Below are 25,174 nucleotides of genomic sequence, written 5' to 3' on the forward strand. Positions count from 1 at the left end.
AGGCATGGAAGTGCTACCATCTCGGTTTTCCGAGGCAATGATAATCATAAGACAATAACGAAACATACTTAAAAGTAAATAATGTTTAAAGTGATTACACACCAACTCCAAAACTGATAAAAAGAGATACAAGATTCTCAGACGGTCTACTGCTAAAACTATCAAAGCTATAAAACATCGGCTGACACAGCGGAAGACTTCTAACTGCCACGTAATGACTCATCCCAGCTATCCCATACGCGTCATATCATACATGTTCAATAACTGCTCACCACCCCCGAATGGATCACCACAGTTTTTAAAACATTTATCCGGGGTCAGTACTAACCACACAATTTATATAACCAACAACACAGTAAACAAGCAGCTCAAACGGTCACACACACAATCACACCCACTCCAATCAATCTCCGTCACCGACTGTCCACTGGACCCACCAAATCCCCGCTCATCATACCGAGCGATAACCCTGTCCCATTAATGTGCACATCCCCTCCCGTGGCGGGTTCCACGGAGGGCGAAACTAGGGCGTGAATCCACTCCCGCAAGTGACTCCACTCAGCCGAGAACGCATCTCGAGAACCAGAGACAAACAATCACAACCATTAAACAACAATCAAAACCAACAACCGTCACAATACGAATACGATAATATTCACCAATCACAAAACACCAACAATGCATTATGGGACTAATACTGAGTAGGGAAACCCTACCTGGAAAGCAACACAATCAGACGGTCTCAACAGCTGATATCAAAAGTCTTCTTCTACGAATCCTCCTCCTAACATACAAACATATAATCACTACCACATCAACATAAACATAGAAAACCCCCAATCCCAAAATTAGGGTTTAAACAACCTTAACCAAATGCTATAAAAATGGTACGTAGGACTTACCCTTGACGCAAGGATCACAATGATACAAAGAACGATGCAATCCGACTTCTCTAGCTCCGGGATTTGTCAGTAACACGGATGAATGCGAAGAACGTAACTTGAATCTCTTTCAATGTGATTAGGTTTGTAAAAGTGTATTGTAAAGATGACAGAAAGATTTATATATATTAATCCGTGTTATTAACAAAACCCGACAAAGCATCACCCGTAAACCGGGCTACTCGATCGAGTAACTGACCTACTCGATCGAGTGTCGGCTACTCTATCGAGTACCTAAGGCTACTCGATAGGGCACCCTACAGGTCAGAAACTATTTTAAAATGCAAAACACCCTTACTCGACAGAGTAAGGCCTACTCGATAGAGTACCCAGAGACTCATAAAACCGTAGTATTACACTGATGATGAAAAAAAAGATGATGAGGATAATGATATGTATTCAAATTTGAATGACATAGTAGAAAATATTGGTTTAGGAGGAACAAGGGCTAGTGAGAAGGAATTCTTTGGTAAGGAGATGAATTGTGATACAACTCCTAGAGGCGACACTGAAAGAGAGAATGAAACCATTAATGAGGAGACAAATGTGTTGACTCAGTTGAATGAATACATTAATGAGTAGACAAATGATGGTTTGGGAGTAATGAAGGCTGTCCAAGAGGGACACAATGAGGTGGTTATTCATGGTACAACAAATCAGGATGACATTGATAGAGAGGCTGGGAAAAATAACAAGGATGTTGAAGATGAGATCAATAAGAAGGCTGATATTGCTACAGAAAAAGAGGTAGAGAAAGAGAAGGCCAATGAAGTTACCAATGTGGTGACTCAATTGGAGGAGGATGTTTCAAATGTTGATTTTCGAGTAACACAGCCTGTTGAAGAGAAAACAAATGAAGACGTTAATCATGATACAACAAATCAGCATGGTGTTGAAAAAGAGGCCGAGAAAGAGAAGGCCAATAAGGTTATCGATGTGGTGATTCAACTGGAGGAGGCTGTTAATCATGATACAAGAAATAAGGAGGCTGTTGAGACAGATGTTGTGGTTGAGAAAATGAATGAGGATAGTAATGTGGTGACTAAATTAAAGGAAGTTGTAACAAATGCTGGTTTAGATGCAGCAGGGAAGGGAAGTATCATTGAATATTTGTTGCACTCAGACAGAGTACCTGCTTCAGCAGATTTGGTACCTCACAATTTGGGGTGTCTTGAAGATTCAGAAGGATGTCATGGATTATTGATTCCTTACGGACCATACATTCAGCAAGTTGTAAGTCACTCTTTAAAACATTTTTTAAATGTAGACATGGCTTAATTTGCAGTATATTAGTACTTTAAAAATAACTAATATGCTAATATTTTTGCAACATGGTATAGAATTGTTTTGGAACTTACCATTGTATACAAAGGGAAGATATTGAGTCTTTGTTGCCTAACACTAAGATAGAAGCAGTTGTCATTGAGGCATGGGAAATATTGCTCAATGAGTTCCAAATTGCTCAAAAGGAAAACGACAAAACGACAAGAATTTTCTATGGCATTGCCCACTCGGTATGGAAACACACAAACGTCATAAATTTATCATCTTTTAAATTAGGTAGTGTAAAATGTGTGTTATGGAGACTAATCAGATGCCCTTATGAACAGGGTGATATAGAAAAAATCTTAAACTTAGATGAAGATAATCTTGATGGATTGGCAAAACTTAAGCAACAAGTATATGACACATGGGATATGTGGCCAGCTCTTTTTAAGGAGCCACTGAATTTGAATTCAGATATGGTAAGACATTTAAAATACTTTTATCAGTGATACTGTTATGTATAATGTGTGATATTGTCAGCAGTTAGTATTGATATTGTTCTTAACAACAATTCTTAAATTCAACTATGATATTGTGCACAATATCGTGTGATATTGTTACTTCTTAATTGAGATATTGTCTCCAAAAAATGAAAATGAATCACTTTTTTTTTCTAACATTTAACAGTGTGATATTATTATGTACAATGGTTGATGTTGTTTTATTGCTTCTAAAAAATAACAACAGTGGATATGGATTTAAAAATCCTTTTAACTTTGATATTGTTTTGGTACAAAGTGTGATATTATTGCGCACACTGATTGATATTATTTTACAACATACAAAAAACTTCAGAGGGACAAAAAAGATTATTAAGAATGATATTTTCTAGTATGCACTGTAATATTTTATTGATATTATTGTAATATTGTTTCCTAATATTATTGTTTCATCTAAAGGTGTTCATACCTTTGGTCTATGAAGAGCACTACGTCTGTGTCTGTGTTTACTTCAAGAGGTAGAAAATGTTCTATTTGGACAACAGAGAGTATGATGAATTCCAAGACGAGGAGCACATAGACATGGCTCATATGGCTGTAAGTACAATATTGAAAACAAAGAACTAATGGTATAATGGTTTTGTTCGATAAGCTTGAAATTGAATAGTTGTTTACATTAATCATATACAGGGGACTCTTTATGGTGAATACCTCAACACGAAAGGTACTGAAAGTGGGCTAAAAGTGAAGGACTAAGAAATAAATAATGTGAACTTTCGTTGGCAATCGAAAGAGTTGAACCTGGACTATGGCATATTCATGATGTTTCACATGATATTTTTTGCAGGGGAGAGATTGCAGAAACGCTCGTCTTGAGTGATTTGAATAAACATAGGAGTTAGGTTTGGAAGAAAGTTATAATCCTTAATGCCAAAAAAGGTACACTGTTACCTAAATTGCTGACAAAAAGGAAAAGAGGAAAAAAAAAAACAAAGCAAGAGAGGAAGGGGTGGGCAAAACAAAGTTTAGACGCCACTATCAAAAATAAAAGGTTATATTTTTAAACACTGACTTGTATAGTCCTAATTTTTTTTATTATAAATACAAAATATATATTGAATACTGCAATATATATTTTTCTAGCTATCGTAGAAGATGGTTCTGCCAGTGTCGTTGGCAACGGTAGAAGAAGGAAATATGATGGCCTTGGATGCACGTTCAACTGTGGTGTGGCTGATCCTAAATTTGAGTTCGTCTCAAGATTTATGAAGGCGAACAAGTCACTGTGTGCAAACATGTTGACTATAAGGAAAGAAGTGCTTGACTACTGCCTATTGGACGACCACATTCTCCCATTAGAGTATGGTTCTTTAAAACATATATTTCTGTGCAACTTTTTTTATTAATGGTCTGATAATATTTGCAATGACATCTAAGTTTGACAAAAGAATTACAAAAGGTGATATTGTTGCTAGTGTCATGTGATATTGTACTTTAATGGGTTTGATATTGTTTTAGAATATAAACCTTTTAAATATGTGATATTGGTTTTTATAAAGCATGATATTGTATATAATCGAGTGTCACATAAAGAAAGATATTGTTCTGATTTTGGTTCACTTAATTTTTGATATTGTTTCACATATAGTGTGACAGTTTTTTAACATTGGTGTTAATGTTTTGAGCAGTGAGGTTGTTGCCAAGTTCAGTGATGATCAATACCTTGCAAGATAGGATATATTGTCGTTGCTTCCAAGTGTGCACGTCAACAACAATGTGATTGAATGTTGGTTGCTAATTCTGAATCACATTAAGCACACAGAACCATGTGAAACAAGTTTACTGTTTTTTGGAATTCGACACATGGTAAGCTGACGTTCTGTTTTGCTTTATACATATTCACGCTTTGATTAAATGTAGTAACTCCTAAACGGAGAGGTATACACACACACACACACACACACACACACACACACACACACACACACACACACACACACACACACACACACACACACACACACACACACACACAAACACACACACACACACACACACTACAGGAATCAATAGTAGAAGTTACTGGAGCCAAAGAAGCAAATAGAGAAAAGATTTTTGAAGAATGGGACAAATTCATAAGAAGTAACATAGTTCCATGTAACCTGGAAGCAGATTTGGTTTTTATTCCAATGGTGTTGCAAAAACACTATTTCCGTGTTTGCGTAAATTTCAAAATCGAGACGATTGAAGTCCTGGACAATACAGAGTACGACAACTGGGAGGAGACTGAAATATACAAGGGTGCATATTTGGTGGTATGATTTATTGATATTCTTGCTAGTAACATGTCATTTGATTGTTTGTGTGATATTGTTGCTAGGGATAGGTTGAGTGTATATAGTAAATGGATATGATTGTTTGACAAAATAATGACTAATAGTATCACTCATTATTGTAGGCCTATCACATGAGTGACTTCCTAGCAGGGAAAAATGTTGATAGAGCGCATGAAATAATAGAGTATGATGTTGTCAACACGAGTTTCCATTGGCAAAAGAAGAAAGCAAACAATACCGAATTGGGAAACTTCTTAATGATGCACATGATTCGGTATGAGGGGCAGTTGTTTGAAGCTGACTTGCATTCGAAAGTGCATAGGCGCTACTACTGGGTAGAAATAGCAGCGGCATTGCTTTTAGCTGACATAAATGAGACGAGGACAGCGCTGATTGGAAAAGTTAAAGAATTTACAGCGGGAAAGGGAGAGCTTTTAAACAGATTAAAGGAAAAGAGGAAGAATAGAAAAGATGCAAAAGACAAGGGTAGTAAGATAAAGGGCAAGGAGAATGTTGTTGAGAAGGACATTACTGTGGAAGAGGAAGTAACAAAGGTAGAAGGTCCGCCAAAAGAGAAGGCCAATCTTCAAACGACAGCCAAGGAGGATTATACTAGAATACCAACCATTAACACAGAAATACCCATTCTTCGCCAATCTCCTAACAGAAGGTAAAAACCAAAAACCCGACTTTTACATTAGGTCTCTTTTATTTGCTAAAGACCCAAGGTAGAAATTTGATATAAACCATAACATTATGTTTCTGCTTTACAGACGAGCTGAATCCAGACAAGATGGTGAAGATAATGCAAAAACACCCACAATCCAGTACAAACGAGTGAAGACGACTGCAAATCCTAATAATAGAGTTAGAGGTAGAGGACTCAAGTAGGACTAGGAATGTAATGCTGGTAGCACAGAGATGTTATTCTGGTAGGAATATAACTTTTTTTTGATCAACTCTTCGTAAACTGTGATATTGTTTCAGGAGTTGTGTGATATTTTGCTTAAGTTATTGTGATATTGCTTCTCAGAAATAATAACAGCAGACAGGTATATAAAAATCCTTTTTCTTTGATATTGTTTTGGTACACAGTGTGATATTGTTGTGTAAACATGTTGATATTGTTGTATTTATTCTCAAAAATAAAACAGCGGATAGGGATTTAAAAATTCCTTTTTACTTGGATAAGTTTTTTTGTACACAGTGTGATATTATTATGTACAATGGTTGATATTGTTTATTGCTTCTAAAAAATAACAACAGTGGATATGGATTTAAAAATCCTTTTAACTTTGATATTGTTTTGGTACAAAGTGTGATATTATTGCGCACACTAGTTTATATTATTTTACAACATACAAAAAACTTCAGAGGGACAAAAAATGGTATTAAGAATGATATTGTCTAGTATGTACAGTGATATTTTATTGATATTATTGTAATATTGTTTCCTAAAAAACATCCAATTGTAGTGGTAATGTTTATGAATAATGGTGGTATTGTCTCACATGAAGTGTGATATTGCTTAGTAGTATTTTACAGTATAATATAGTATAATAAAATACATATACAAGCAAGTGTAATGTTGTGATATTGCTTGACTATTATGATGATATTTTTTTGAATGAAGTGTGATATTCCTTCAAAGGAGGTGGGATATTATTTAAAAATGCCAACAAAACAACATTATTGGTTATGCGGTTTTTATAACATTGATACCCAAAAAATGGAGAGAATACAAAATTGATGCCATTTGAACGACATACAAGAGAAAATAATTGAATAGTGTAAGCAATAAAAAGACGATTGTGAAAAGTTGATGATGTAAAATAGACTTCCTCATCATGCACAAGCCCTTAATCACTATCAACAAGTGAAGAAATCTGCAAAAAAAAAAAAAAAAAAAAAACACACACACACACACAAAAACAGTGACATAACGTCAGTAATAAGTTTGACAAAATATAACTTTTTTTGATCAATTTTTGGTAAACTGTGATATTGTTTCAAGGGTTGTGTGATATTATGTTTTAGTTGTTGTGATATTCCTCCTCAAAAATAACAACAGTGGATAGGGATATAAAAATCCTTTTTTCTTTGATATTGTTGTGGTACACAGTGTGATATTATTGCATACACAGGTTGATATTGTTTAATTGATTCTGAAAAATAAATAGGGATTTTAAATTTATAAATGTTGCTAGTGACATGTGATATTTTTTTTAAATGATTGTGATATTGTTTCAAAATATACACCTTTTAAATATGTGATATTGTTTAGTATTGGGATGATATTGTCTACAATCAAGTATGATGTTCTGATAGTGGTTCACAAGGGTACTGATATTATTTAGCATAAAGTGTGATATTGATTAGCATGAACTGTGATATTGTTTATCAGGGTCACACTTCAGGAACTATGATATAGCACAGGTAAAAGTGAAATAATAAGGTTTGTAAGACAAATAACTTACATCGGATTCATGATCAAACGAGTGTTGTGATGTATTAACGACTGGATTAGGGCAATTACGCTTATCATGATGTTCCATTTGTTTACAATTATTGCAAAATCTTTTCGGCTTTTGTGCCTTTGCAATGGACTGATCTTTGTTGGATGTCAACCTCTTGCCACTACCCTTGTTTTTTTATTGAATAGGATGTGGGGTAATATCCGTATAAAACCCTTAAATTTTAGGACTATAACGCAAAATTTAACATGTGATTATTGTCATAAAACAAAAATACAAGAGAAAACGATAAAGCACAAGAATTAACCTCGGGTCCTTTGAAATGCGGCCTAAGAACAGAAATCAAAGTAGATTTCCTCCTAATCGTTGCACCCAAGACCGTCTGAGACTATGCCCCTTGTGCTAGAAATACTCTCTAATTGACTTGCAATATTGAGAGAGTTGTTGTGAGGTTTTTCGATGTGAGATCTAGAGATTTCAGAGAAAATTGCCCCGAAACCCTAATTGTTTTGCAAATGAGATGATTAGCTCACAAAAGGAGAGAGGCTCCCCTTTTGTGTGTTTCGGCCGTGAGCTTCAAGAGGAGGGAGTGGGCTTTCCACTTTCTCCTTATTTTTAACCCGTGGTCCGACACGAAAATGCTAAAATGTATATGACGGGTTTTCATTATAAATCGTCATCGGTTATCGGTTATTAAAATATCAACTAGTAACATGACTCAGTCGATATATTAATACATGTCCGACAAAGACAATATTGTATAATTAATCCAATATACATCAGTTAAATATAATCGTTTATATTCAATTTACGAATTAACCGCTTAATTCGTCCTAGCCATTATTATTTAATCCGTATTAAATAATTATCTCAACATCGCGTTTGACTAATTATTAGTCAATAACTCCGACTAACTGCTTAGTCAAATTAGGCATCAACATGACTGTATTTTCATACCGTCACATCTCTCAAACGTATCCTATAGGTGTGACTTTTAGGGACCAGTTGATCACCGCCATCTGTATGACAATAACGTCAAACTTATCTAGCAAGCCAACCGTTATTGATAAACGTGGACCAACTGATAATAATACAAAAGTATACCCTTTGATCCTTTTAGAGATTTAAATGTTATTGCACTAACTGTAGAGGACACCAGCCCCAACAAGCTCCCACTTGTCCGTACAAGTGTATGTGCAATAACGTTATCCGCACTAACTGGAGGACACGGCTCCAACAAACTCCCACTTGTCCGTACAAGTGTATGTGCGATAACCGATTCTCATATTCATTTAAAATTTCTCCCACTCAATGTAAAACAATTTGCAGATCCGGATCCAGAAAGGTCGTATTTTACAATCGATCTGTATCAAGAGTGGTTTCCCCGACTAGAGAGTAACTCAAGTGATAAAACGAATTCGTATTCCAGCATGGCCATGCATTTCGATTCTGACTCCTCGAGTGGCCCTGAGAAATATCGAGTACCTGATAAAGGCTGAATATTTCCTTCAACTCGACTCCTTCCGATCTAAGCACAGCATGAAATGACCCAGAAAAGATCTACTTGGCCCCCTGTTACGGATGACCGTGAGAAAGAAACCAAAGTCACCCAAAATCTGCCTTAGTCTCAAGAGACAGTCGATAGTCAAAAGAATCGACTCTTAAGATCACCATGGAGGTCCTATCCACGACCTGGCATCGAATGTTATAAAACATTTAGGACTCCACGTCGATGTCACAATTGTGTCCTACGAGATATCCGTATAAATCGCCTCGTGATTGGTCACCAACCTTTTGACTTATGGCTCGTTGAACCCACCATCAACCAACGTCACAAAATAATTGCCGAGTTATCACTCACGTGGGCAATTAAGGACCAAAAATATAATGTTTGTTCAGTTCACTTTGTGGTGTTCAAAATTGTCGTACAAATCCACATGAAAAACAGAATATATAAATATCAAAACGATGATGTCGTATAGAGTACAAAAGAGAATGAATCTAATCCATAAAAGAGTACTACAACTCAGGAACACGTTTAATTCCCATGGAATTAACATGCCCTTCATGCTTATCTTGTCGTAATGGTTTAGTGAGAGGATCTGCTATATTATCATCTGTAGCAATCTTTTCTATCACTACTTCCTTTTGCTCCACGTAATCTCGGATTAGATGAGCTTTCCGTTGTACATGTCTAGACTTGTTTCTAGACTTTGGCTCCTTAGCTTGGAAGATGGCACCTCTATTGTCGCAATAGATGGTGATCGGGTCATTCGAACTAGGCACTACAGATAGTCCTTGTAAAGAATTGACGCATCCATATCGCTTCCTTTGCGCTTCGGACGCGGCATAGTACTCGGACTCGGTCGTAGAATCTGCTTTGTAACACTTTGTTTGGAACTCTTCCAGTGATCGCAGCGCCATTAAGAGTAAAAACGAATCCAGGTGAGATTTTGAGTCATCTCGATCCGTTTGGAAGCTAGCATCTGCAGAATCGGTTGCGCATAGCTTTTGTTCGCCTCCATAAGTCAATGCCCAATCTTTAGTCCTCCGTAGGTACTTAATAATGTTCTTGACAGACCATCCAATGTGATTCACCGGATCTTTGTTGGAATCGACTTGTCATACTCAATGCATATGCCACATTCGGACGTGTGCATATCATGGCATACATGATTGATCCTATAGCCGAGGCATAAGGAATCCGTGTCATGCGCTCTTTCTCTTCCGGTATCTCTGGTGCCTGAGACTTGCTCAAATGCACCCCTGGAGCCATAGGAAGAAACCCCTTTTTGGAGTTAGTCATGCTGAATCTCTCTAGGATCTTGTCTATGTAAGTCTCCTGACTGAGAGATAACATCCGACGTGATCTATCTCGATAGATACGGATGCCCAAAATTCTTTGTGCCTCACCCAGATCTTTCATCTGGAAATGGTTCTTCAACCATACTTTTACCGAAGTTAAGAGAGGTATGTCATTCCCAATCAGGAGTATGTCATCGACATACAATATTAGGAAGACAATCTTGCTCCCACTCGACTTGATATATAGACATGGTTCCTCGACCGATCGAGTAAATCCATTTTCTTTTATCACTTGGTCGAAACGATGATTCCAACTCCTAGAAGCTTGCTTAAGTCCATAAATGGAACGCTTAAGCTTGCACACTTTCTTAGGATGTTCAGGATCGATGAAACCTTCGGGTTGTACCATGTACAACTCTTCCTCCAAAAAACCGTTTAAGAAGGCGGTTTTCACATCCATCTGCCAAATTTCATAGTCATGAAAAGCGGCAAACGCTAAGATAATCCGAATGGAACGCAGCATGACTACGGGTGCAAATATTTCATCGTAGTTCAAACCTGGCACTTGGGTGAAACCTTTAGCGATTAGTCGTGCTTTATAGATATCTTGTTGACCTTCTATAGAATGCTTTATCTTGTAAAGCCATTTGCATTGAAGGGGACGAACCTTAGCAGGTAAGTCAACAAGATCCCTGATGCGATCCCGTTAAGTGTTCACAAATTAAGATGTGGTCGTTGGTCACGGTCGAATCAAAACACAATTTATAGCTTAACAAGCAACTCTACAATTAGTAAAGAGGCAAGTAAAGGTCGGATCCCAAGGGACGGGAGTTGAAATGAGATTTCTATTGTAACTAGTGGTGTCTAAGGGGTGTCACAAATTAGGTTGATGTAGAAGGTTACTAAACTAGAATAACAATGAAAATAAACAAGCAAGATGAATAAAAGGGGTGTAAACAATTGATTAAAGGCACTAGGGTGTCATGGGATCATAGGGGAATCATGGGATATGATCATACAAACATGTTCTCAAATTATAAGCAAGCAATTATTGTTGTGATGGATTGAGTTGGGTTATATCTTACAATCCTAGGAAATTTTGGGTCCCGGAGCCGAATCGATTAGATTGTACAACACCTACAAGTCGACTTAATCTTCCCTACTCAACAACATGCATGGTCTAATGAGACTCGAGTTGGGTTATGTCTTACAAGTCTCATTGAAAAGATAGGAGATGATAGTAAATACAAGGATTCATAGGCTTAGCATTTCATCAAATATAACATGTGCATGAGTTGAGATCAAAACAAGCAAGCAAATAAAACATGAAAGCATATTAATTTAAGCATGAATCATTTCCCATGTTGGTTTCCCCTAATCACCCATTAACCCTAGCTAAGAGACTACTCACTCATTATCATGTTGATCATGCTAGCAAGGTTGTCAATCATACCAACAATATGAAACATGATGAATAAATGAAAGTAATTAACAATAATTAAAAAGGGATTAAGAGATTATACCTACTAATGATTCCAATAATAAAGCAAGAATAATAGAAGTACTTGAATGCTAGATTGAGAGGTTGTCAATCTCCCAATAATAACCCAAATAATCTTCAATTACCCAAAATAAAGGATGAACAAAAGAGAGATTAAAGAACTAAACTTGGATTAAAACTTGATTAATACTTGATTACAATATTGAAGAGAGATTTGATTGATATTAACTACACTAATTATTGATAAGAAGAACATGCTCCTCTAATTAGACTAATGGGGTATTTATAGTGAAAATTAGGGAGGATGCATTAGGGTTAACTAAGGGCTAAACTAGTAATTACACTTTTTAAGTTGAGCAAGGAGGACCCGGTATTTTCTGAGAGAAGGGCTTCTCTTTTCGTAGCTTGAAGAAGACAATCCGTCTTTGTGCGGAATCCGGCGGAATAAGGTCGGGACGGCCGGATTTGGGCGGTGGAATCCGAGCGGATTCTGGGAATCCGGGCGGATTGAGGAGGGGAATCCGAGCGGATTCAGGCATGGGACGCTCGGATTGTGGGGCTGGACGGGCGGATTGTTGACAATCCGCTCGGATTGTCAGTCAGCATAGTAACTTCTTCTTTTCTTCCCTTTTCTTCATTAATTCCTTGGGGATTTCCTTGGGGACTCAAGGATCCTTTCTCAACATTGTTCTTCTACTATGATATGTACAAAGGCCTTCTAGTCTTGTCTCTCCTTGATGCTTGGTCATTGAATTCGATCAATTTAGTCTCGTTTTGCCATGAAAATGCAAGATTCTTACTCCTTTCCTACCAAGGGATCAAAATCTCAAAGAATATGCAAAACAAAGAACTAAAGATAAGAAATGACCCAAATAAGCACTAAAAAGCATGGAAACAAGGCTAATTCGGGGGCAAAATATGCGCCAATTTTTGGTCACATCAAGTATCCCCAAACCGAACCTTTGCTCGTACCGAGTAAAGAGGTGACAAAGACTAGGACCAATACTAACCTATCCTAATAATATAGCCGATATGAGACAATTAGCGGGTCTCACTCCGCCCTTTCAACTCACAACAAGACAACCATGAGGTAGGATGCCTTCTTGCAAGGCAAGGTGGGTCTTGCCAAAATGGCGACACATCCAAACATTAAGCACACAAAAACACATAATGGATGCATCTACAAAAAGAATAGCCACTCCCTCATCAAGTGGCGGAAATTATCTACAAGGGAAGCAATTCAAGGGTACACAATCCTTCATAGATGCAATTTTGTTCAAACTACTAAGCCTAGAAGGATACCAATAAATCACCTCCAAAATGTGTCAAGCTAGGGTACCTTTGTCATCAATTGTTAAATGCTTTTGTCAAGAGTAGACTCCCTATGGTGTTAGAAACACTGGAGGATCGCGGAATTCCCCCTCTTGCCTAGACAAGAAGAAGGGTCGTCCCCTCTCTACCATGCACAAAAATGGATATGATGGATAAAGGGATCAATAAATATTTGAGTTTCACTTTGGGAGTTTGCCTTTGTTTTTGTTTTTCCCCCCAATTTCTTGTGACATTTTGACATTTGAGAACGCTTTCTTTGCCATTTCTTTTTGATTTTTGGCATTTCAATACTTAACAACTTTTTTGCATTTCTTTTTGAACATTTTCAAAGTCACCCCAATTAGTAACGAGGGTGCCTTGTATTTGAAGCTTAGGAGTTCTATTTTTGCTCCTCTTTTCATTTGATGCATTTTTGCAAACTTTCTTTCACTTTTCATTTCATTGAACTCAAATTGATTTCTTTTTTGTGCCCATTCCCTTTTGTTGACAAAATGTATGGTAGAACATGGATGAATGATGGTTGCATGGTTTCAAGGGTCACCTTGGAATAAACGGTAGCCAAGGAGTTATCACACCACAAGGTACTCTTGACTAGGCCTTAAACCATGGGTCAAAGGATACTAGCATGACACATCCTAGGGTGTTTTACAAGCATTCTAACAAGCAAAGTCTTAAGAACAAAAGGCATCTACTAGGGCCTATATACACTTGTCAAGCTTCCCAAGTAGACGGTTTCGCAAAATTTTTCTAACATGCAACTACATGCCATGATGCAACTAGCATATAAACATCCTAATGCATATGATTCTACCAACTAATATGACAAACAATCTAAATGCAAGTCCTAGATTCACATTGTTATACCGCATCAATCAAAATAAAGTCACATAGTCATTAACATAAAGAGGAAAAAGGGGATTGGAAAGATCATACCATGCGGTCTTCAATATCCTCATGTCTCGGATGTGGCGTAGTCAATCAATGTGAACAAGGATAGAACAAACACAATATATACAAGACAATATATACAAAGGAAATGAACTTGTTTTTGGGTTTTCAATTTTTTCAATTTTTATGATTTTTGAAATTTTTCAATTTTTATGGTTTTTTTGAATAAGAGTTAAATGTTAGAATTCCCATCCCCACACTAATATGGGCATTGTCCTCAATGGCCAAAATGATGGAAATTATGCAAAGATGATGCATGATTTCTATACTAAATGCAATCTATAATAAGCTACACTACATGATGCATGGTTTTTGTTATGACGGAGAGGATAATTTAGATTACCTCCCGTTGCGTATGCATTAACTTCCCCAAACCGAGTGAGACACTATTGCTAATGTCCAAGGATGGGTATAGTTCATGCACACACTATGCTATGCATGAAACTAATTTGTCATTTTGGATTTTACAAATGGGAACAATAAGATAAGAACACCTCAATGGTACCGAGGTGTGAGTCCTTTGATGTTGCTAGGACTAAACCAACAATGATCAAAATGAAATAAAATACAAAGAGATATAGACAAACCATGGGAGAGTAGGAGTCTCCAAGGCTTGCTAGTCTTCCATCATGCTATCATCATCATCACTTCCCTCATGAGAAGTGGTCACATTGCCACTTTCCTTGTCATTTGCTTCTTCACTTTCTTCCTCATCTTGCTCATCATCATCTTCACCATTTCTTTCTCCATCTTCACTTGCATCTTCCTCAATATTATCATCAACTTCTTCATCATTTCCAACAACCTCATTGTCACCCACAACGACCCTAGATGCACCCGGAAATAAGACTTCTCTATCCGCCCAACTAGGCAAAGGACAAGATGGATCAAGGAGTCCTTGCCTAGCTAAATGTAGGAGGGGTGGATATTGAGCCAAATAAGCATTTTTCCGATCTTCATAGGCTTGCTTGTGCATTGCTTGCATGAGAAGAGTCACATAGTCTTTCCCAATTTCAATTCCTTTCGGTTTGAACTCTTCATACTCAAAGGGGTAAGGTGGTATGACAATGGAAGAGGAGGGAGCTTCAAGATCACCCTTTTGTTGTTGAATGATATACTCGGCTTCTTCGGAAAGGGGAAGTAGATAATTGGTCCGGTGGACGCTTAGACGACAAATCTTCGAGGGCAAGGTGAACGATCTAGCTTCACTAGTTAGCCATCCATACTTAGTGTCAAGGGGGTTTTGAGAAACCCACTTGAACTTTTGAATCATAATATGCATATCAATAAGATGGCCACCTTCCTTTGCTTTGTACTTGTTATCCTTATTGAAGTTAGGATCAAAGTGCTTAGCTAGGACCGTGACTAGGCCGCCATTGACAATAACGGTCGTGCCCTTCTTCCCACTATCGACGTTGAGCCATCTATCTACCAAGAGCCTCAAAGAATTGTAAGGCTTGGTATGAATTCTTCCGATATTCAAAGCCGATTCAAGGAGAATAAAATCAAGTCTTGTGAAATGATTGGTGTCTTTCCTAGCAATTATGGTATTTCCCACAACCTTGTGCCATACTCTTATGCCCGGATGATGGACCAAAAGAGCACGACATGCATGAAAATCCTCAAATTTCTTCCCGGAGATTGCCTCCCAAAGAGGCTCGGGGTCATACTTTCCATAATGCTTAAGATCACGCGATTCATCACTAAGACCCAAAATTTCACGTAATTCCTTAAAGGTAATGCGTCTACTAACATTAGCTAGACGAAACTCGAGATTTTCCCTATTCTCAACTTTGGTGACTTTCAAAGAACTTAAAAATTCCAAGACAAGGGAGGGGTATGTCAATTCCTTTGTTTCAAACAATTTCTTCAACCCCATGGCTTTGAAAAAGGCTTTTGTTTGTTCAAGAACACCCAATTTTTCCAAGGTATCCTCACATATGAATTTGGTGGATTGTAATGACTTCATAGCAAACTTGACAAAGGTATTTCTATGGGTATCGGAAATAAAAGTTACCTCCGGATAATGCAAAAGTTGATTAATTACCGGAGTAGAAGGTGTTGTTGCTCCCATAGAAGGTTGTTGTTGTTGTTGCACTTCCAAGTTTGGTGTTGCTACCACCATAGCCAAAGCTTTGTTTGTTTGAAGAGCCTTTTGCCTTTGTGAGAGTGCCTTAGCCTTTGGTGCCTTTGTTGCCTTTGTTGCTCCCTTAGTCCTTGCCATTGATGAGCTTAACCAAGAAAAGAATGAAAAATCTTCAATTTGTAGTATGCCCAAATCGATTTGAAGGTGAAAGGCTTTGCCTTTATGAAAACAAAAATCGACTCAAAGGTTGAAGATTTTGTTCTTGGTTTTGATTTTTGTTGAAGAAGGAGTGATTAATTTGTTGTTGGAAGGGTGGTTTGATTTGTTTTTGTTGAATGTTGTTGAGGGTTTTTGTTTTTATGATGGAGAGGATGAGGGTTTTGATGTTGTGGGTAGTGTTTATGAATGAATGAATGAATGAATGAAGGTGGGAGGGGTTTTAAAGAGGCCGAAATTTTCAAAACTGCAGGGGCAATCCGTGCGGATTCTGCCCAATCCGTGCGGATTCTGCTCTTTCTGGCTTTGCAAAAACTCGCCTAAAGACGGGCGGATTCTGGAGAATCCGCTCGGATTCTTTTGTTAAGGGACGGGCGGATTTCTTCAAAGACGGACGGATTTCATCCCGAGAGAAATTTGCTTGTTTTCCTCAGTTGCAAAGACGGACTTCTTTCTCCCCGGACGGACGGATTCTTCAAGACGGGCGGATTTTCGAAATCCGCTCGGATTCTTTAACAGTCAAGAAATTTTCAAAACTCAGCGCAGTTCAGGACGGGCGTCTTTTTTGCAGGACGCTCGGATTGCATAAGACGGGCGGATTCTCAGGAATCCGCTCGGATTCTTCCTCTGTGTACACGGATTCAGTTCCACCCGTGCATAGCGCATTTCCCTTATCATTCTTCCATTCTTTCTTCAAGTCTTGTGTTCGTCATTGTGGGGGCACTACTAAGGCATGGATAGCCTAGGCAATTCCCATCCCCACACTAAGGTAAAGCACTACACATCAATTGAAATTGTTAGTCCCTCCCTCACTTCTCTCTTACATGACAATTATTTTGATCAAAGTAAATAAAAATCCAAAGATGACAAAAATGTAATACAAGAATTGAAATGTAAGTTAGGGAGTTAGAAATATTTACAAGTGGTGGTTTAGGGAGGACTCCACCAAACTCTCATTCTTGATGAGATGTCAAGGGGGCATGTTCAAGGTGTTGTTGATGTTGCTCAACACCTTGAAGAAGTAATCAAAGGCTTGTTCATTATCATGGTAGAGGTTCTCAATAGACCGTGGCCCTTGTTGTTGATCATGATCGATGGCATGTCCAATGTAGGGATTAAAAATCCCTTCAAATTCGTCGTCCCAAAGACCACAAACTTCATTGAGTTGATCATTGAAAATCTCTTGCTTGGATGGAGACAACTCTCCCAATTTCTTCTCTTGGCCAATGAGGCCATCCTCTTCTTCCTTGGTTGATTTTGATGAGCTTTGCAAGCTCTCTTTGTCACTATTCACTTGCTCTTTGAATGGAGCATCTTCAATTTTCTTCTTCCATAAGAGTTCCGATTTCTTCCTTTCATCTTTTCGGCTATAATGATCAATCATGAAACATGGTTCATGTAAACGAGGAGCTCTCATAGTCTTGTCAAGATTAAAAGTTATGCTTTCATCTCCCACTTCTAGAGTGAGCTCTCCATGTTTCACATCAATCACCGCACCGGCGGTGTGTAGGAAAGGTCTTCCTAGGATGATTGGAATGTTGGAATCTTCCTCCATATCAACAATGACAAAGTCCACCGGGATGAAAAACTTCCCAATTCGCACGTGGTTGATTAATTCCGTGAAAGGAATTGAGACTTCTAAATTCTTCACAATTTCCATGAACTTTCCAAGTTGATCATCAAATTTGGGCTTGGCTTGACGACTTGGAAAAGGAAGTCTAATCACAATGGGCTCCTTCTCCTTGGCCTTGTCTTCATTTTTCTTTGAACTTTCTTCTTTTGATGATTCTCCATCTTTGGAGTTTTGCACAATTTCTTCCTTTTCACTAGCTTCCACAACTTCATCCTCAAATTGCTTCTTCGGTGCTTCATACCTTGTACCACTTCTCAAGTGAATGGCACTAACCGTTTCATGTCTAGGGGGATTACTTTGAGGTGGTAATTTCCCCTTTTGTCTTTGTGAGCTCGAAGATGCTAGTTGAGTCAATTGTGTTTCCAACATCTTGGTGTGAGCTAGAATGTTGTTGATGGTGGTTTCTTTTGCTTGGCTATCTTTTTGCATTTGGGTGAAAAATTCTTGTTGATTCTTTTGCATTTGGAGGACCGCTTTTTGGACATCAAAACCTTGGTCATTTTGGTGATTGTATGGATTTTGATTTTGGTAACCTTGGTTTTGATTGTAAAAGGGTCTTTGATTTTGGTTTCTCATGGGTGGTGGAGTGTATGTTGTTTGAGGGTTTTGAACATTTTGGCTTTTGTATGAGATATTTGGATGGAATTTGGTGTTTTCATTGTAAAAGTTGGCATAAGGGGTACCACTCTTGTATGCTTGGAAAGCATTCACTTGTTCATTTGTTCCCCTACATTCACCTTGGTCATGTCCCAAAGTTCCACAATTCTCACATATCCCACTTGGGATTGATGAGGATGCCGTCATGGCATTAACATGATGCTTCGATGATTTTGAGTTTTCCTCAAGTCTAGCCATAGCTTGTTCAAACTTCAAGTTGATTGTGTCAATGTGAGCACTAAGTTGAGCACCCAATTGAGTAACGGAGTCCACTTCATGCTTTCCTCCTCTAGTAGCCTTGCGAGGTCTACTATATTGTGAGTTATGGACCGCCATTTCCTCAATCTTGTTCCATGTTTGATTGTCATCAACTTCGGTGAACATTACATTTGATCCCATATTGAGAATGTTCCTAGAATCTTCATATAAACCATTCCAAAATTGTTGTACCAAAAACCATTCGCTAAGTCCATGGTGAGGACATGAGCGACAAATACCTTTAAACCGCTCCCAAGCTTCATACAAAGACTCTTCATCCCTTTGCATAAAACCCGTAATTTGAGCTCTTAGCATGTTGGTCTTTTCCGGTGGGTAGAATTTTTTGTAGAAAGCTAGAGCCAACTTCTTCCAAGAATCTATTCCAAGGGTGGCCTTATCAAGGCCCTTCAACCATTGCTTTGCGGTGCCGATTAAAGAAAAAGGAAATAAGACCCATCTAATTTGGTCTTGAGTCACGCCCGTTTGAGAGATAGCATCACAATAATCGCAAAAGGTTTCCATATGAGAATGAGGGTCCTCACTAGGCATCCCCCCAAATTGGCTCCTCTCAACTAGTTGGATGAAGGCGGACTTGGCAATAAAATTTCCGGTGAGATGTTGCGGTGTAGGAGTACCATTTGGTAGATTCTCCTCGGTGGGTACGGAGTGTGACGAGAATTTTGGCATTAAAGGTGGATTTTGTGGGGTACTGTGTAATGGGTTCTCTTCTCCTTCTATTGCGAAAGGATTGACAAACTCACTAGTAGGTTGAACAACTTCACCAACACCTCTCAAATTCCTCCTAACAAGTCTTCTATTGTTCGTCAAGGTTCTTTCGATTTCACGGTCAAAAGGTAACAAATCACCTTGTAACCTTCTAGACATGCAAAATATCAAACAACTCAAAAACAATTAGAACAAACCTTGAGGAGTTTTACTTCCTCAAGGCGAAGAAAGACACAACTAATAACAATAAAAAGAAATCTAAATCAAACAAACACCGTTCCCGGCAACGGCGCCATTTTTAGATGCGGTCCCGCTAAGTGTTCACAAATTAAGATGTGGTCGTTGGTCACGGTCGAATCAAAACACAATTTATAGCTTAACAAGCAACTCTATAATTAGTAAAGAGGCAAGTAAAGGTCGGATCCCAAGGGACGGGAGTTGAAATGAGATTTCTATTGTTACTAGTGGTGTCTAAGGGGTGTCACAAATTGGGTTGATGTAGAAGGTTACTAAACTAGAATAACAATGAAAATAAACAAGCAAGATGAATAAAAAGGGGTGTAAACAATTGATTAAAGGCACTAGGGTGTCATGGGATCATAGGGGAATCATGGGATATGATCATACAAACATGTTCTCAAATTATAAGCAAGCAATTATTGTTGTGATGGATTGAGTTGGGTTATATCTTACAATCCTAGGAAAGTTTGGGTCCCGGAGCCGAATCGATTAGATTGTACAACACCTACAAGTCGACTTAATCTTCCCTACTCAACAACATGCATGGTCTAATGAGACTCGAGTTGGGTTATGTCTTACAAGTCTCATTGAAAAGATAGGAGATGATAGTAAATACAAGGATTCATAGGCTTAGCATTTCATCAAATATAACATGTGCATGAGTTGAGATCAAAACAAGCAAGCAAATAAAACATGAAAGCATATTAATTTAAGCATGAATCATTCCCCATGTTGGTTTCCCCTAATCACCCATTAACCCTAGCTAAGAGACTACTCACTCATTATCATGTTGATCATGCTAGCAAGGTTGTCAATCATACCAACAATATGAAACATGATGAATAAATGAAAGTAATTAACAATAATTAAAAAGGGACTAAGAGATTATACCTACTAATGATTCCAATAATAAAGCAAGAATAATAGAAGTACTTGAATGCTAGATTGAGAGGTTGTCAATCTCCCAATAATAACCCAAATAATCTTCAATTACCCAAAATAAAGGATGAACAAAAGAGAGATTAAAGAACTAAAACTTGGATTAAAACTTGATTAATACTTGATTACAATATTGAAGAGAGATTTGATTGATATTAACTACACTAATTATTGATAAGAAGAACATGCTCCTCTAATTAGACTAATGGGGTATTTATAGTGAAAATTAGGGAGGATGCATTAGGGTTAACTAAGGGCTAAACTACTAATTACACTTTTTAAGTTGAGCAAGGAGGACCCGGTATTTTCTGAGAGAAGGGCTTCTCTTTTCGTAGCTTGAAGAAGACAATCCGTCTTTGTGCGAGAATCCGGGCGGAATAAGGTCGGGACGGACGGATTTGGGCGGTGGAATCCGAGCGGATTCTAGGGAATCCGGGCGGATTGAGGAGGGGGAATCCGAGCGGATTCAGGCATGGGATGCTCGGATTGTGCAGGGCTGGACGGGCGGATTGTTGACAATCCGCTCGGATTGTCAGTCAGCATAGTAACTTCTTCTTTTCTTCCCTTTTCTTCATTAATTCCTTGGGGATTTCCTTGGGGACTCAAGGATCCTTTCTCAACATTGTTCTTCTACTATGATATGTACAAAGGCCTTCTAGTCTTGTCTCTCCTTGATGCTTGGTCATTGAATTCGATCAATTTAGTCTCGTTTTGCCATGAAAATGCAAGATTCTTACTCCTTTCCTACCAAGGGATCAAAATCTCAAAGAATATGCAAAACAAAGAACTAAAGATAAGAAATGACCCAAATAAGCACTAAAAAGCATGGAAACAAAGCTAATTCGGGGGCTAAATATGCGCCAATTATGGTCACATCAATCTCATACGTTGTTCTCATACATGGAGTCCATCTCGGATTACATGGCCTCAAACCATAGCTTTGAGTCAGAACTAGTCATGGCACCTTTCTAGGTTGCGGGTTCACTACTCGTTAAGAGTAGAATGTCATCTATGTCATGTTCCTCGACCATACCAATGTATCTGTCCGGAGGAATAGAGACTCTTCCCGACCTCCTAGGTTCCTCAGAATATTAACATGGCAGGGGATTGAAGGAACTGGTTCCTCCAATGGTTGCTCGGTGTTTGGTTCTGGAATCTCCGACAGCTCGAAGGTTCTATCACTCTTTGCATTCTCGAGAAACTCCTTCTCTAAGAATGTCGCACTAGCCTCAACAAATACACGTTGTTCAGTTGGCGAATAAAAGTAATGACCAAGTGTTCCTTTAGGATAACCTATAAAGTATGTCTTGACCGATCGCGGGCCGAGCTTATCCTCGTGTCTCCACTTGACATAAGCCTCGCAGCCCCAAACCCGTATAAAGGACAAGTTAGGGACCGTTCCCTTCCATAGTTCATATGGAGTCTTGTCAACGGCTTTAGACGGACTTCGGTTAAGTATTAGAGCAAATGGATGAAAGAGCATAACCCCACAATGAGTCAGGCAACACGGTGTGACTCATCATGGATCGAACCATATCAAGTAGTGTTCGATTTCTCCGTTCGGACACACCATTCAACTGAGGTGTTCCAGGTGGAGTTAACTGTAAGGCAATCCCACAGTCTTTGAGGTGTTGATCAAACTCGTGAGAAAGATACTCGCCACCACGGTCTGATCGCAGTGTTTTAATCTTTCTACCCGAGGGTTCTGTACCCGATTCTGGTATTCCTTGAATTTCTCAAAGGATTCACTTTTGTGCTTCATTAAGTAGACATAGCCATATCTACTTAAATCGTCCGTGAAAGTGATGAAATACCTATAGCCTTCTCGTGCGGTGATTGACATAGGTCCACACACATCCGTATGTATGAGTCCTAATAGGTCGCCAGCGCATTCCAACACCTTTGAAGGAAATTCGAGTCATCTTACCAATGAGACATGATTCACACGTGCCAAATGATTGAAAATCAAAGGCCGAGATAGCTCCATTCTTTATGAGCTGTTTTACGCGTTTCTCATTAATGTGTCCCATACGGCAGTGCCATAGGTACGTTTGATCTTTGTCACCAACCTTTAACTTCTTTTTCATTACGTGTAATATTTCTTGGTCCGATCTAAAACATAAATTCCGTTCATGGAGACTGCCTTGCCATAAATCATATCATGTAATGAGAAAATGCAACTATTATTCTCTATTACAAATGAAAAACCAAGTTTGTCAAGTGCGTAAACCTGAAATAATGTTTTTAGAAAGACTGGGTACATAATAGCGATTATATAAAGATAACTCAAATCCGCTAGGAAGCCGGATCACATATGTTCCCCTCGAGACGGCAGCCACTCGTGCTCCATTCCCGACACGCAGTCCACCTCACCCTTTACGAGGGGTTCAATGTTTCGAGCCCCGCACATGATTACACAGATGAGAACCACAACCAGGATCTAGTACCCAAGTTCCGTAACTTGCGTGGTTAATCTCAATCATATGAATAAAAGTAGAAGAGGAAGAAGACATACCAACAGGTTTAACTCGACCGCTTTTATGTCCTCATGGTAAACAGGACATGTACGCCTCAATGCCCATCTTGTGGCGGTGATGGCATTCCATGTTTTCGGTCTTGCTCTTTGTCGTGCCTGATGAGTTGCTTGACTCACCAGTCCCACTCTTACCTGATCCCGACTTCTTAAACTTCGGTTTACCTACCGCTAGGTCTGCCTGAGCTTTGCCCTTACCCTTGCCCTTGTTTGACACAACGAGAACATCCTGTTTCAAGCTCCCACTAAACTTCATATCCTTCTCGGTGCATGCAGTAGGGAGTGTAGTTCATGAGGACTTTTCTTCAAATCATTCATATAGTAATTCGTTCTAAAGAGCGCAAAACCATCGTGGAGTGAATGAAGCATGCGGTCAATCATGATGTTCTCGCTGATTTTAGAATCAAGCGCCTCCAGTCTCTCGACATTCTCAATCATGCTGAGAATGTGTGGGCTAACCGGTTGGCCCTTCTGGAGTCTCGCATCAAAGAAGCGAGTGGTATGCTCATAGGTCACGATTCTCGGTGCTTTCGAGAATTCCTTAGTGAGCGTGGTGAAAATCTTGTTTGCACCTTGGGCTATGAAGCGTTTCTGCAAATTGGATTCCATTGCAAAAATGAGTACGTTTTTAATCGCACCCGCTTCCATGACGAAATCGTTATACTTGGCGATCTCGTTAGCTCCAGCCGTGGGGCCTGGGTTTGACGGGATGGGCTCTGTCGGTTTGAGCTTCCGTCGGCGGCAAGCGGCATTCCGTAATGCCGCCTCCCGGTCCGCGGTTTGATCCATCATTCTTCGGTCGAGTTGATCGATTCATCGATTCATGAAGATCCGAAGCCGGGACTCACGGTCCAATGTGGCACTTGGCATTGGGTCGTCAAAGACGGCCACCATTTTGTTATTAGCGCTTTAAGTGATCGTGATCTACACTGAAAAAGAAAAGGAAAAACAAAACGAAATAAGCAACTCATCGAGGTGATTTAAGTCTATTTAAAATTCATTTTAATCGTGTAGACTCATTGCACTTGCATAATTGATCTCCCTCAAGAATGATACAAGTGATCCCAAGACTCAATTTCCGTAAATTGATAAGCCAACTGTTTAGCTAGTTTTATCGTTAGAACTCTTGGTCGATAGATTTCCGTAAATCCTATCTATAGTCCACCATAATCACGGATCGCATTTAGTGACCATAGTGTTGAGATAAAATAGATCAATCAGTTCCAATTTACCCGACGTAGAAGGGGTCATATTATGCCTACCGACGAAGAAGGGATTCATTGGAGTTTGACCTATAAAGACTATTCTCAATTTTTGGTTATACGAGGAAGATCCCATCAACTTAATTTTAATTCATTTTAAGTGAACGAAAAAACTAACATTACGTGAATGAATTAATTTAGGTGATGGCTTGAAAACGCGTGTGATATCTCAGTATATCATCATAGAAAACTAACGCGTGACCTCTATATGAGTCAGTTTTCATGCAATTATTAGGTGGTTTGGTTTTAGGCGGAATATGATGCAATCTATCGTTACGATAAAATAAATATAAGAATGCAAAACGTAAATAAAAATTCCTAGTGTGGCCTATCCTAGTAAAAAGAACATAATACAACTTTGGAATCCACCGTTGGACCCGAGAAGCTTGTCTTGATGTTCCATCTTTGTCCATGCAATGGAGTGAGCATCCGATCTCCATCTTTGGTCTTCTCAAAATTACAATTAAAATTTACAAAAATAAACCTATTTACATTCTAAATTAAAACTGTAATTACAAGGA

The 25,174-nt window shown here is 38.6% G+C and overlaps 1 non-coding gene across 1 annotated transcript; it reads left to right on the top strand.

Moving 5' to 3' along the window:
- Positions 1–19,161: 19,161 nt before the first annotated feature.
- On the top strand, positions 19,162–19,268 carry LOC141634694 (small nucleolar RNA R71). The gene has a single exon (XR_012539419.1). It is a non-coding gene; the product is annotated as a small nucleolar RNA R71 (small nucleolar RNA).
- Positions 19,269–25,174: the final 5,906 nt, after the last annotated feature.

Source organism: Silene latifolia, chromosome Y (assembly GCF_048544455.1).
Source record: "Silene latifolia isolate original U9 population chromosome Y, ASM4854445v1, whole genome shotgun sequence".
Taxonomy (NCBI): Eukaryota; Viridiplantae; Streptophyta; class Magnoliopsida; order Caryophyllales; family Caryophyllaceae; genus Silene; species Silene latifolia.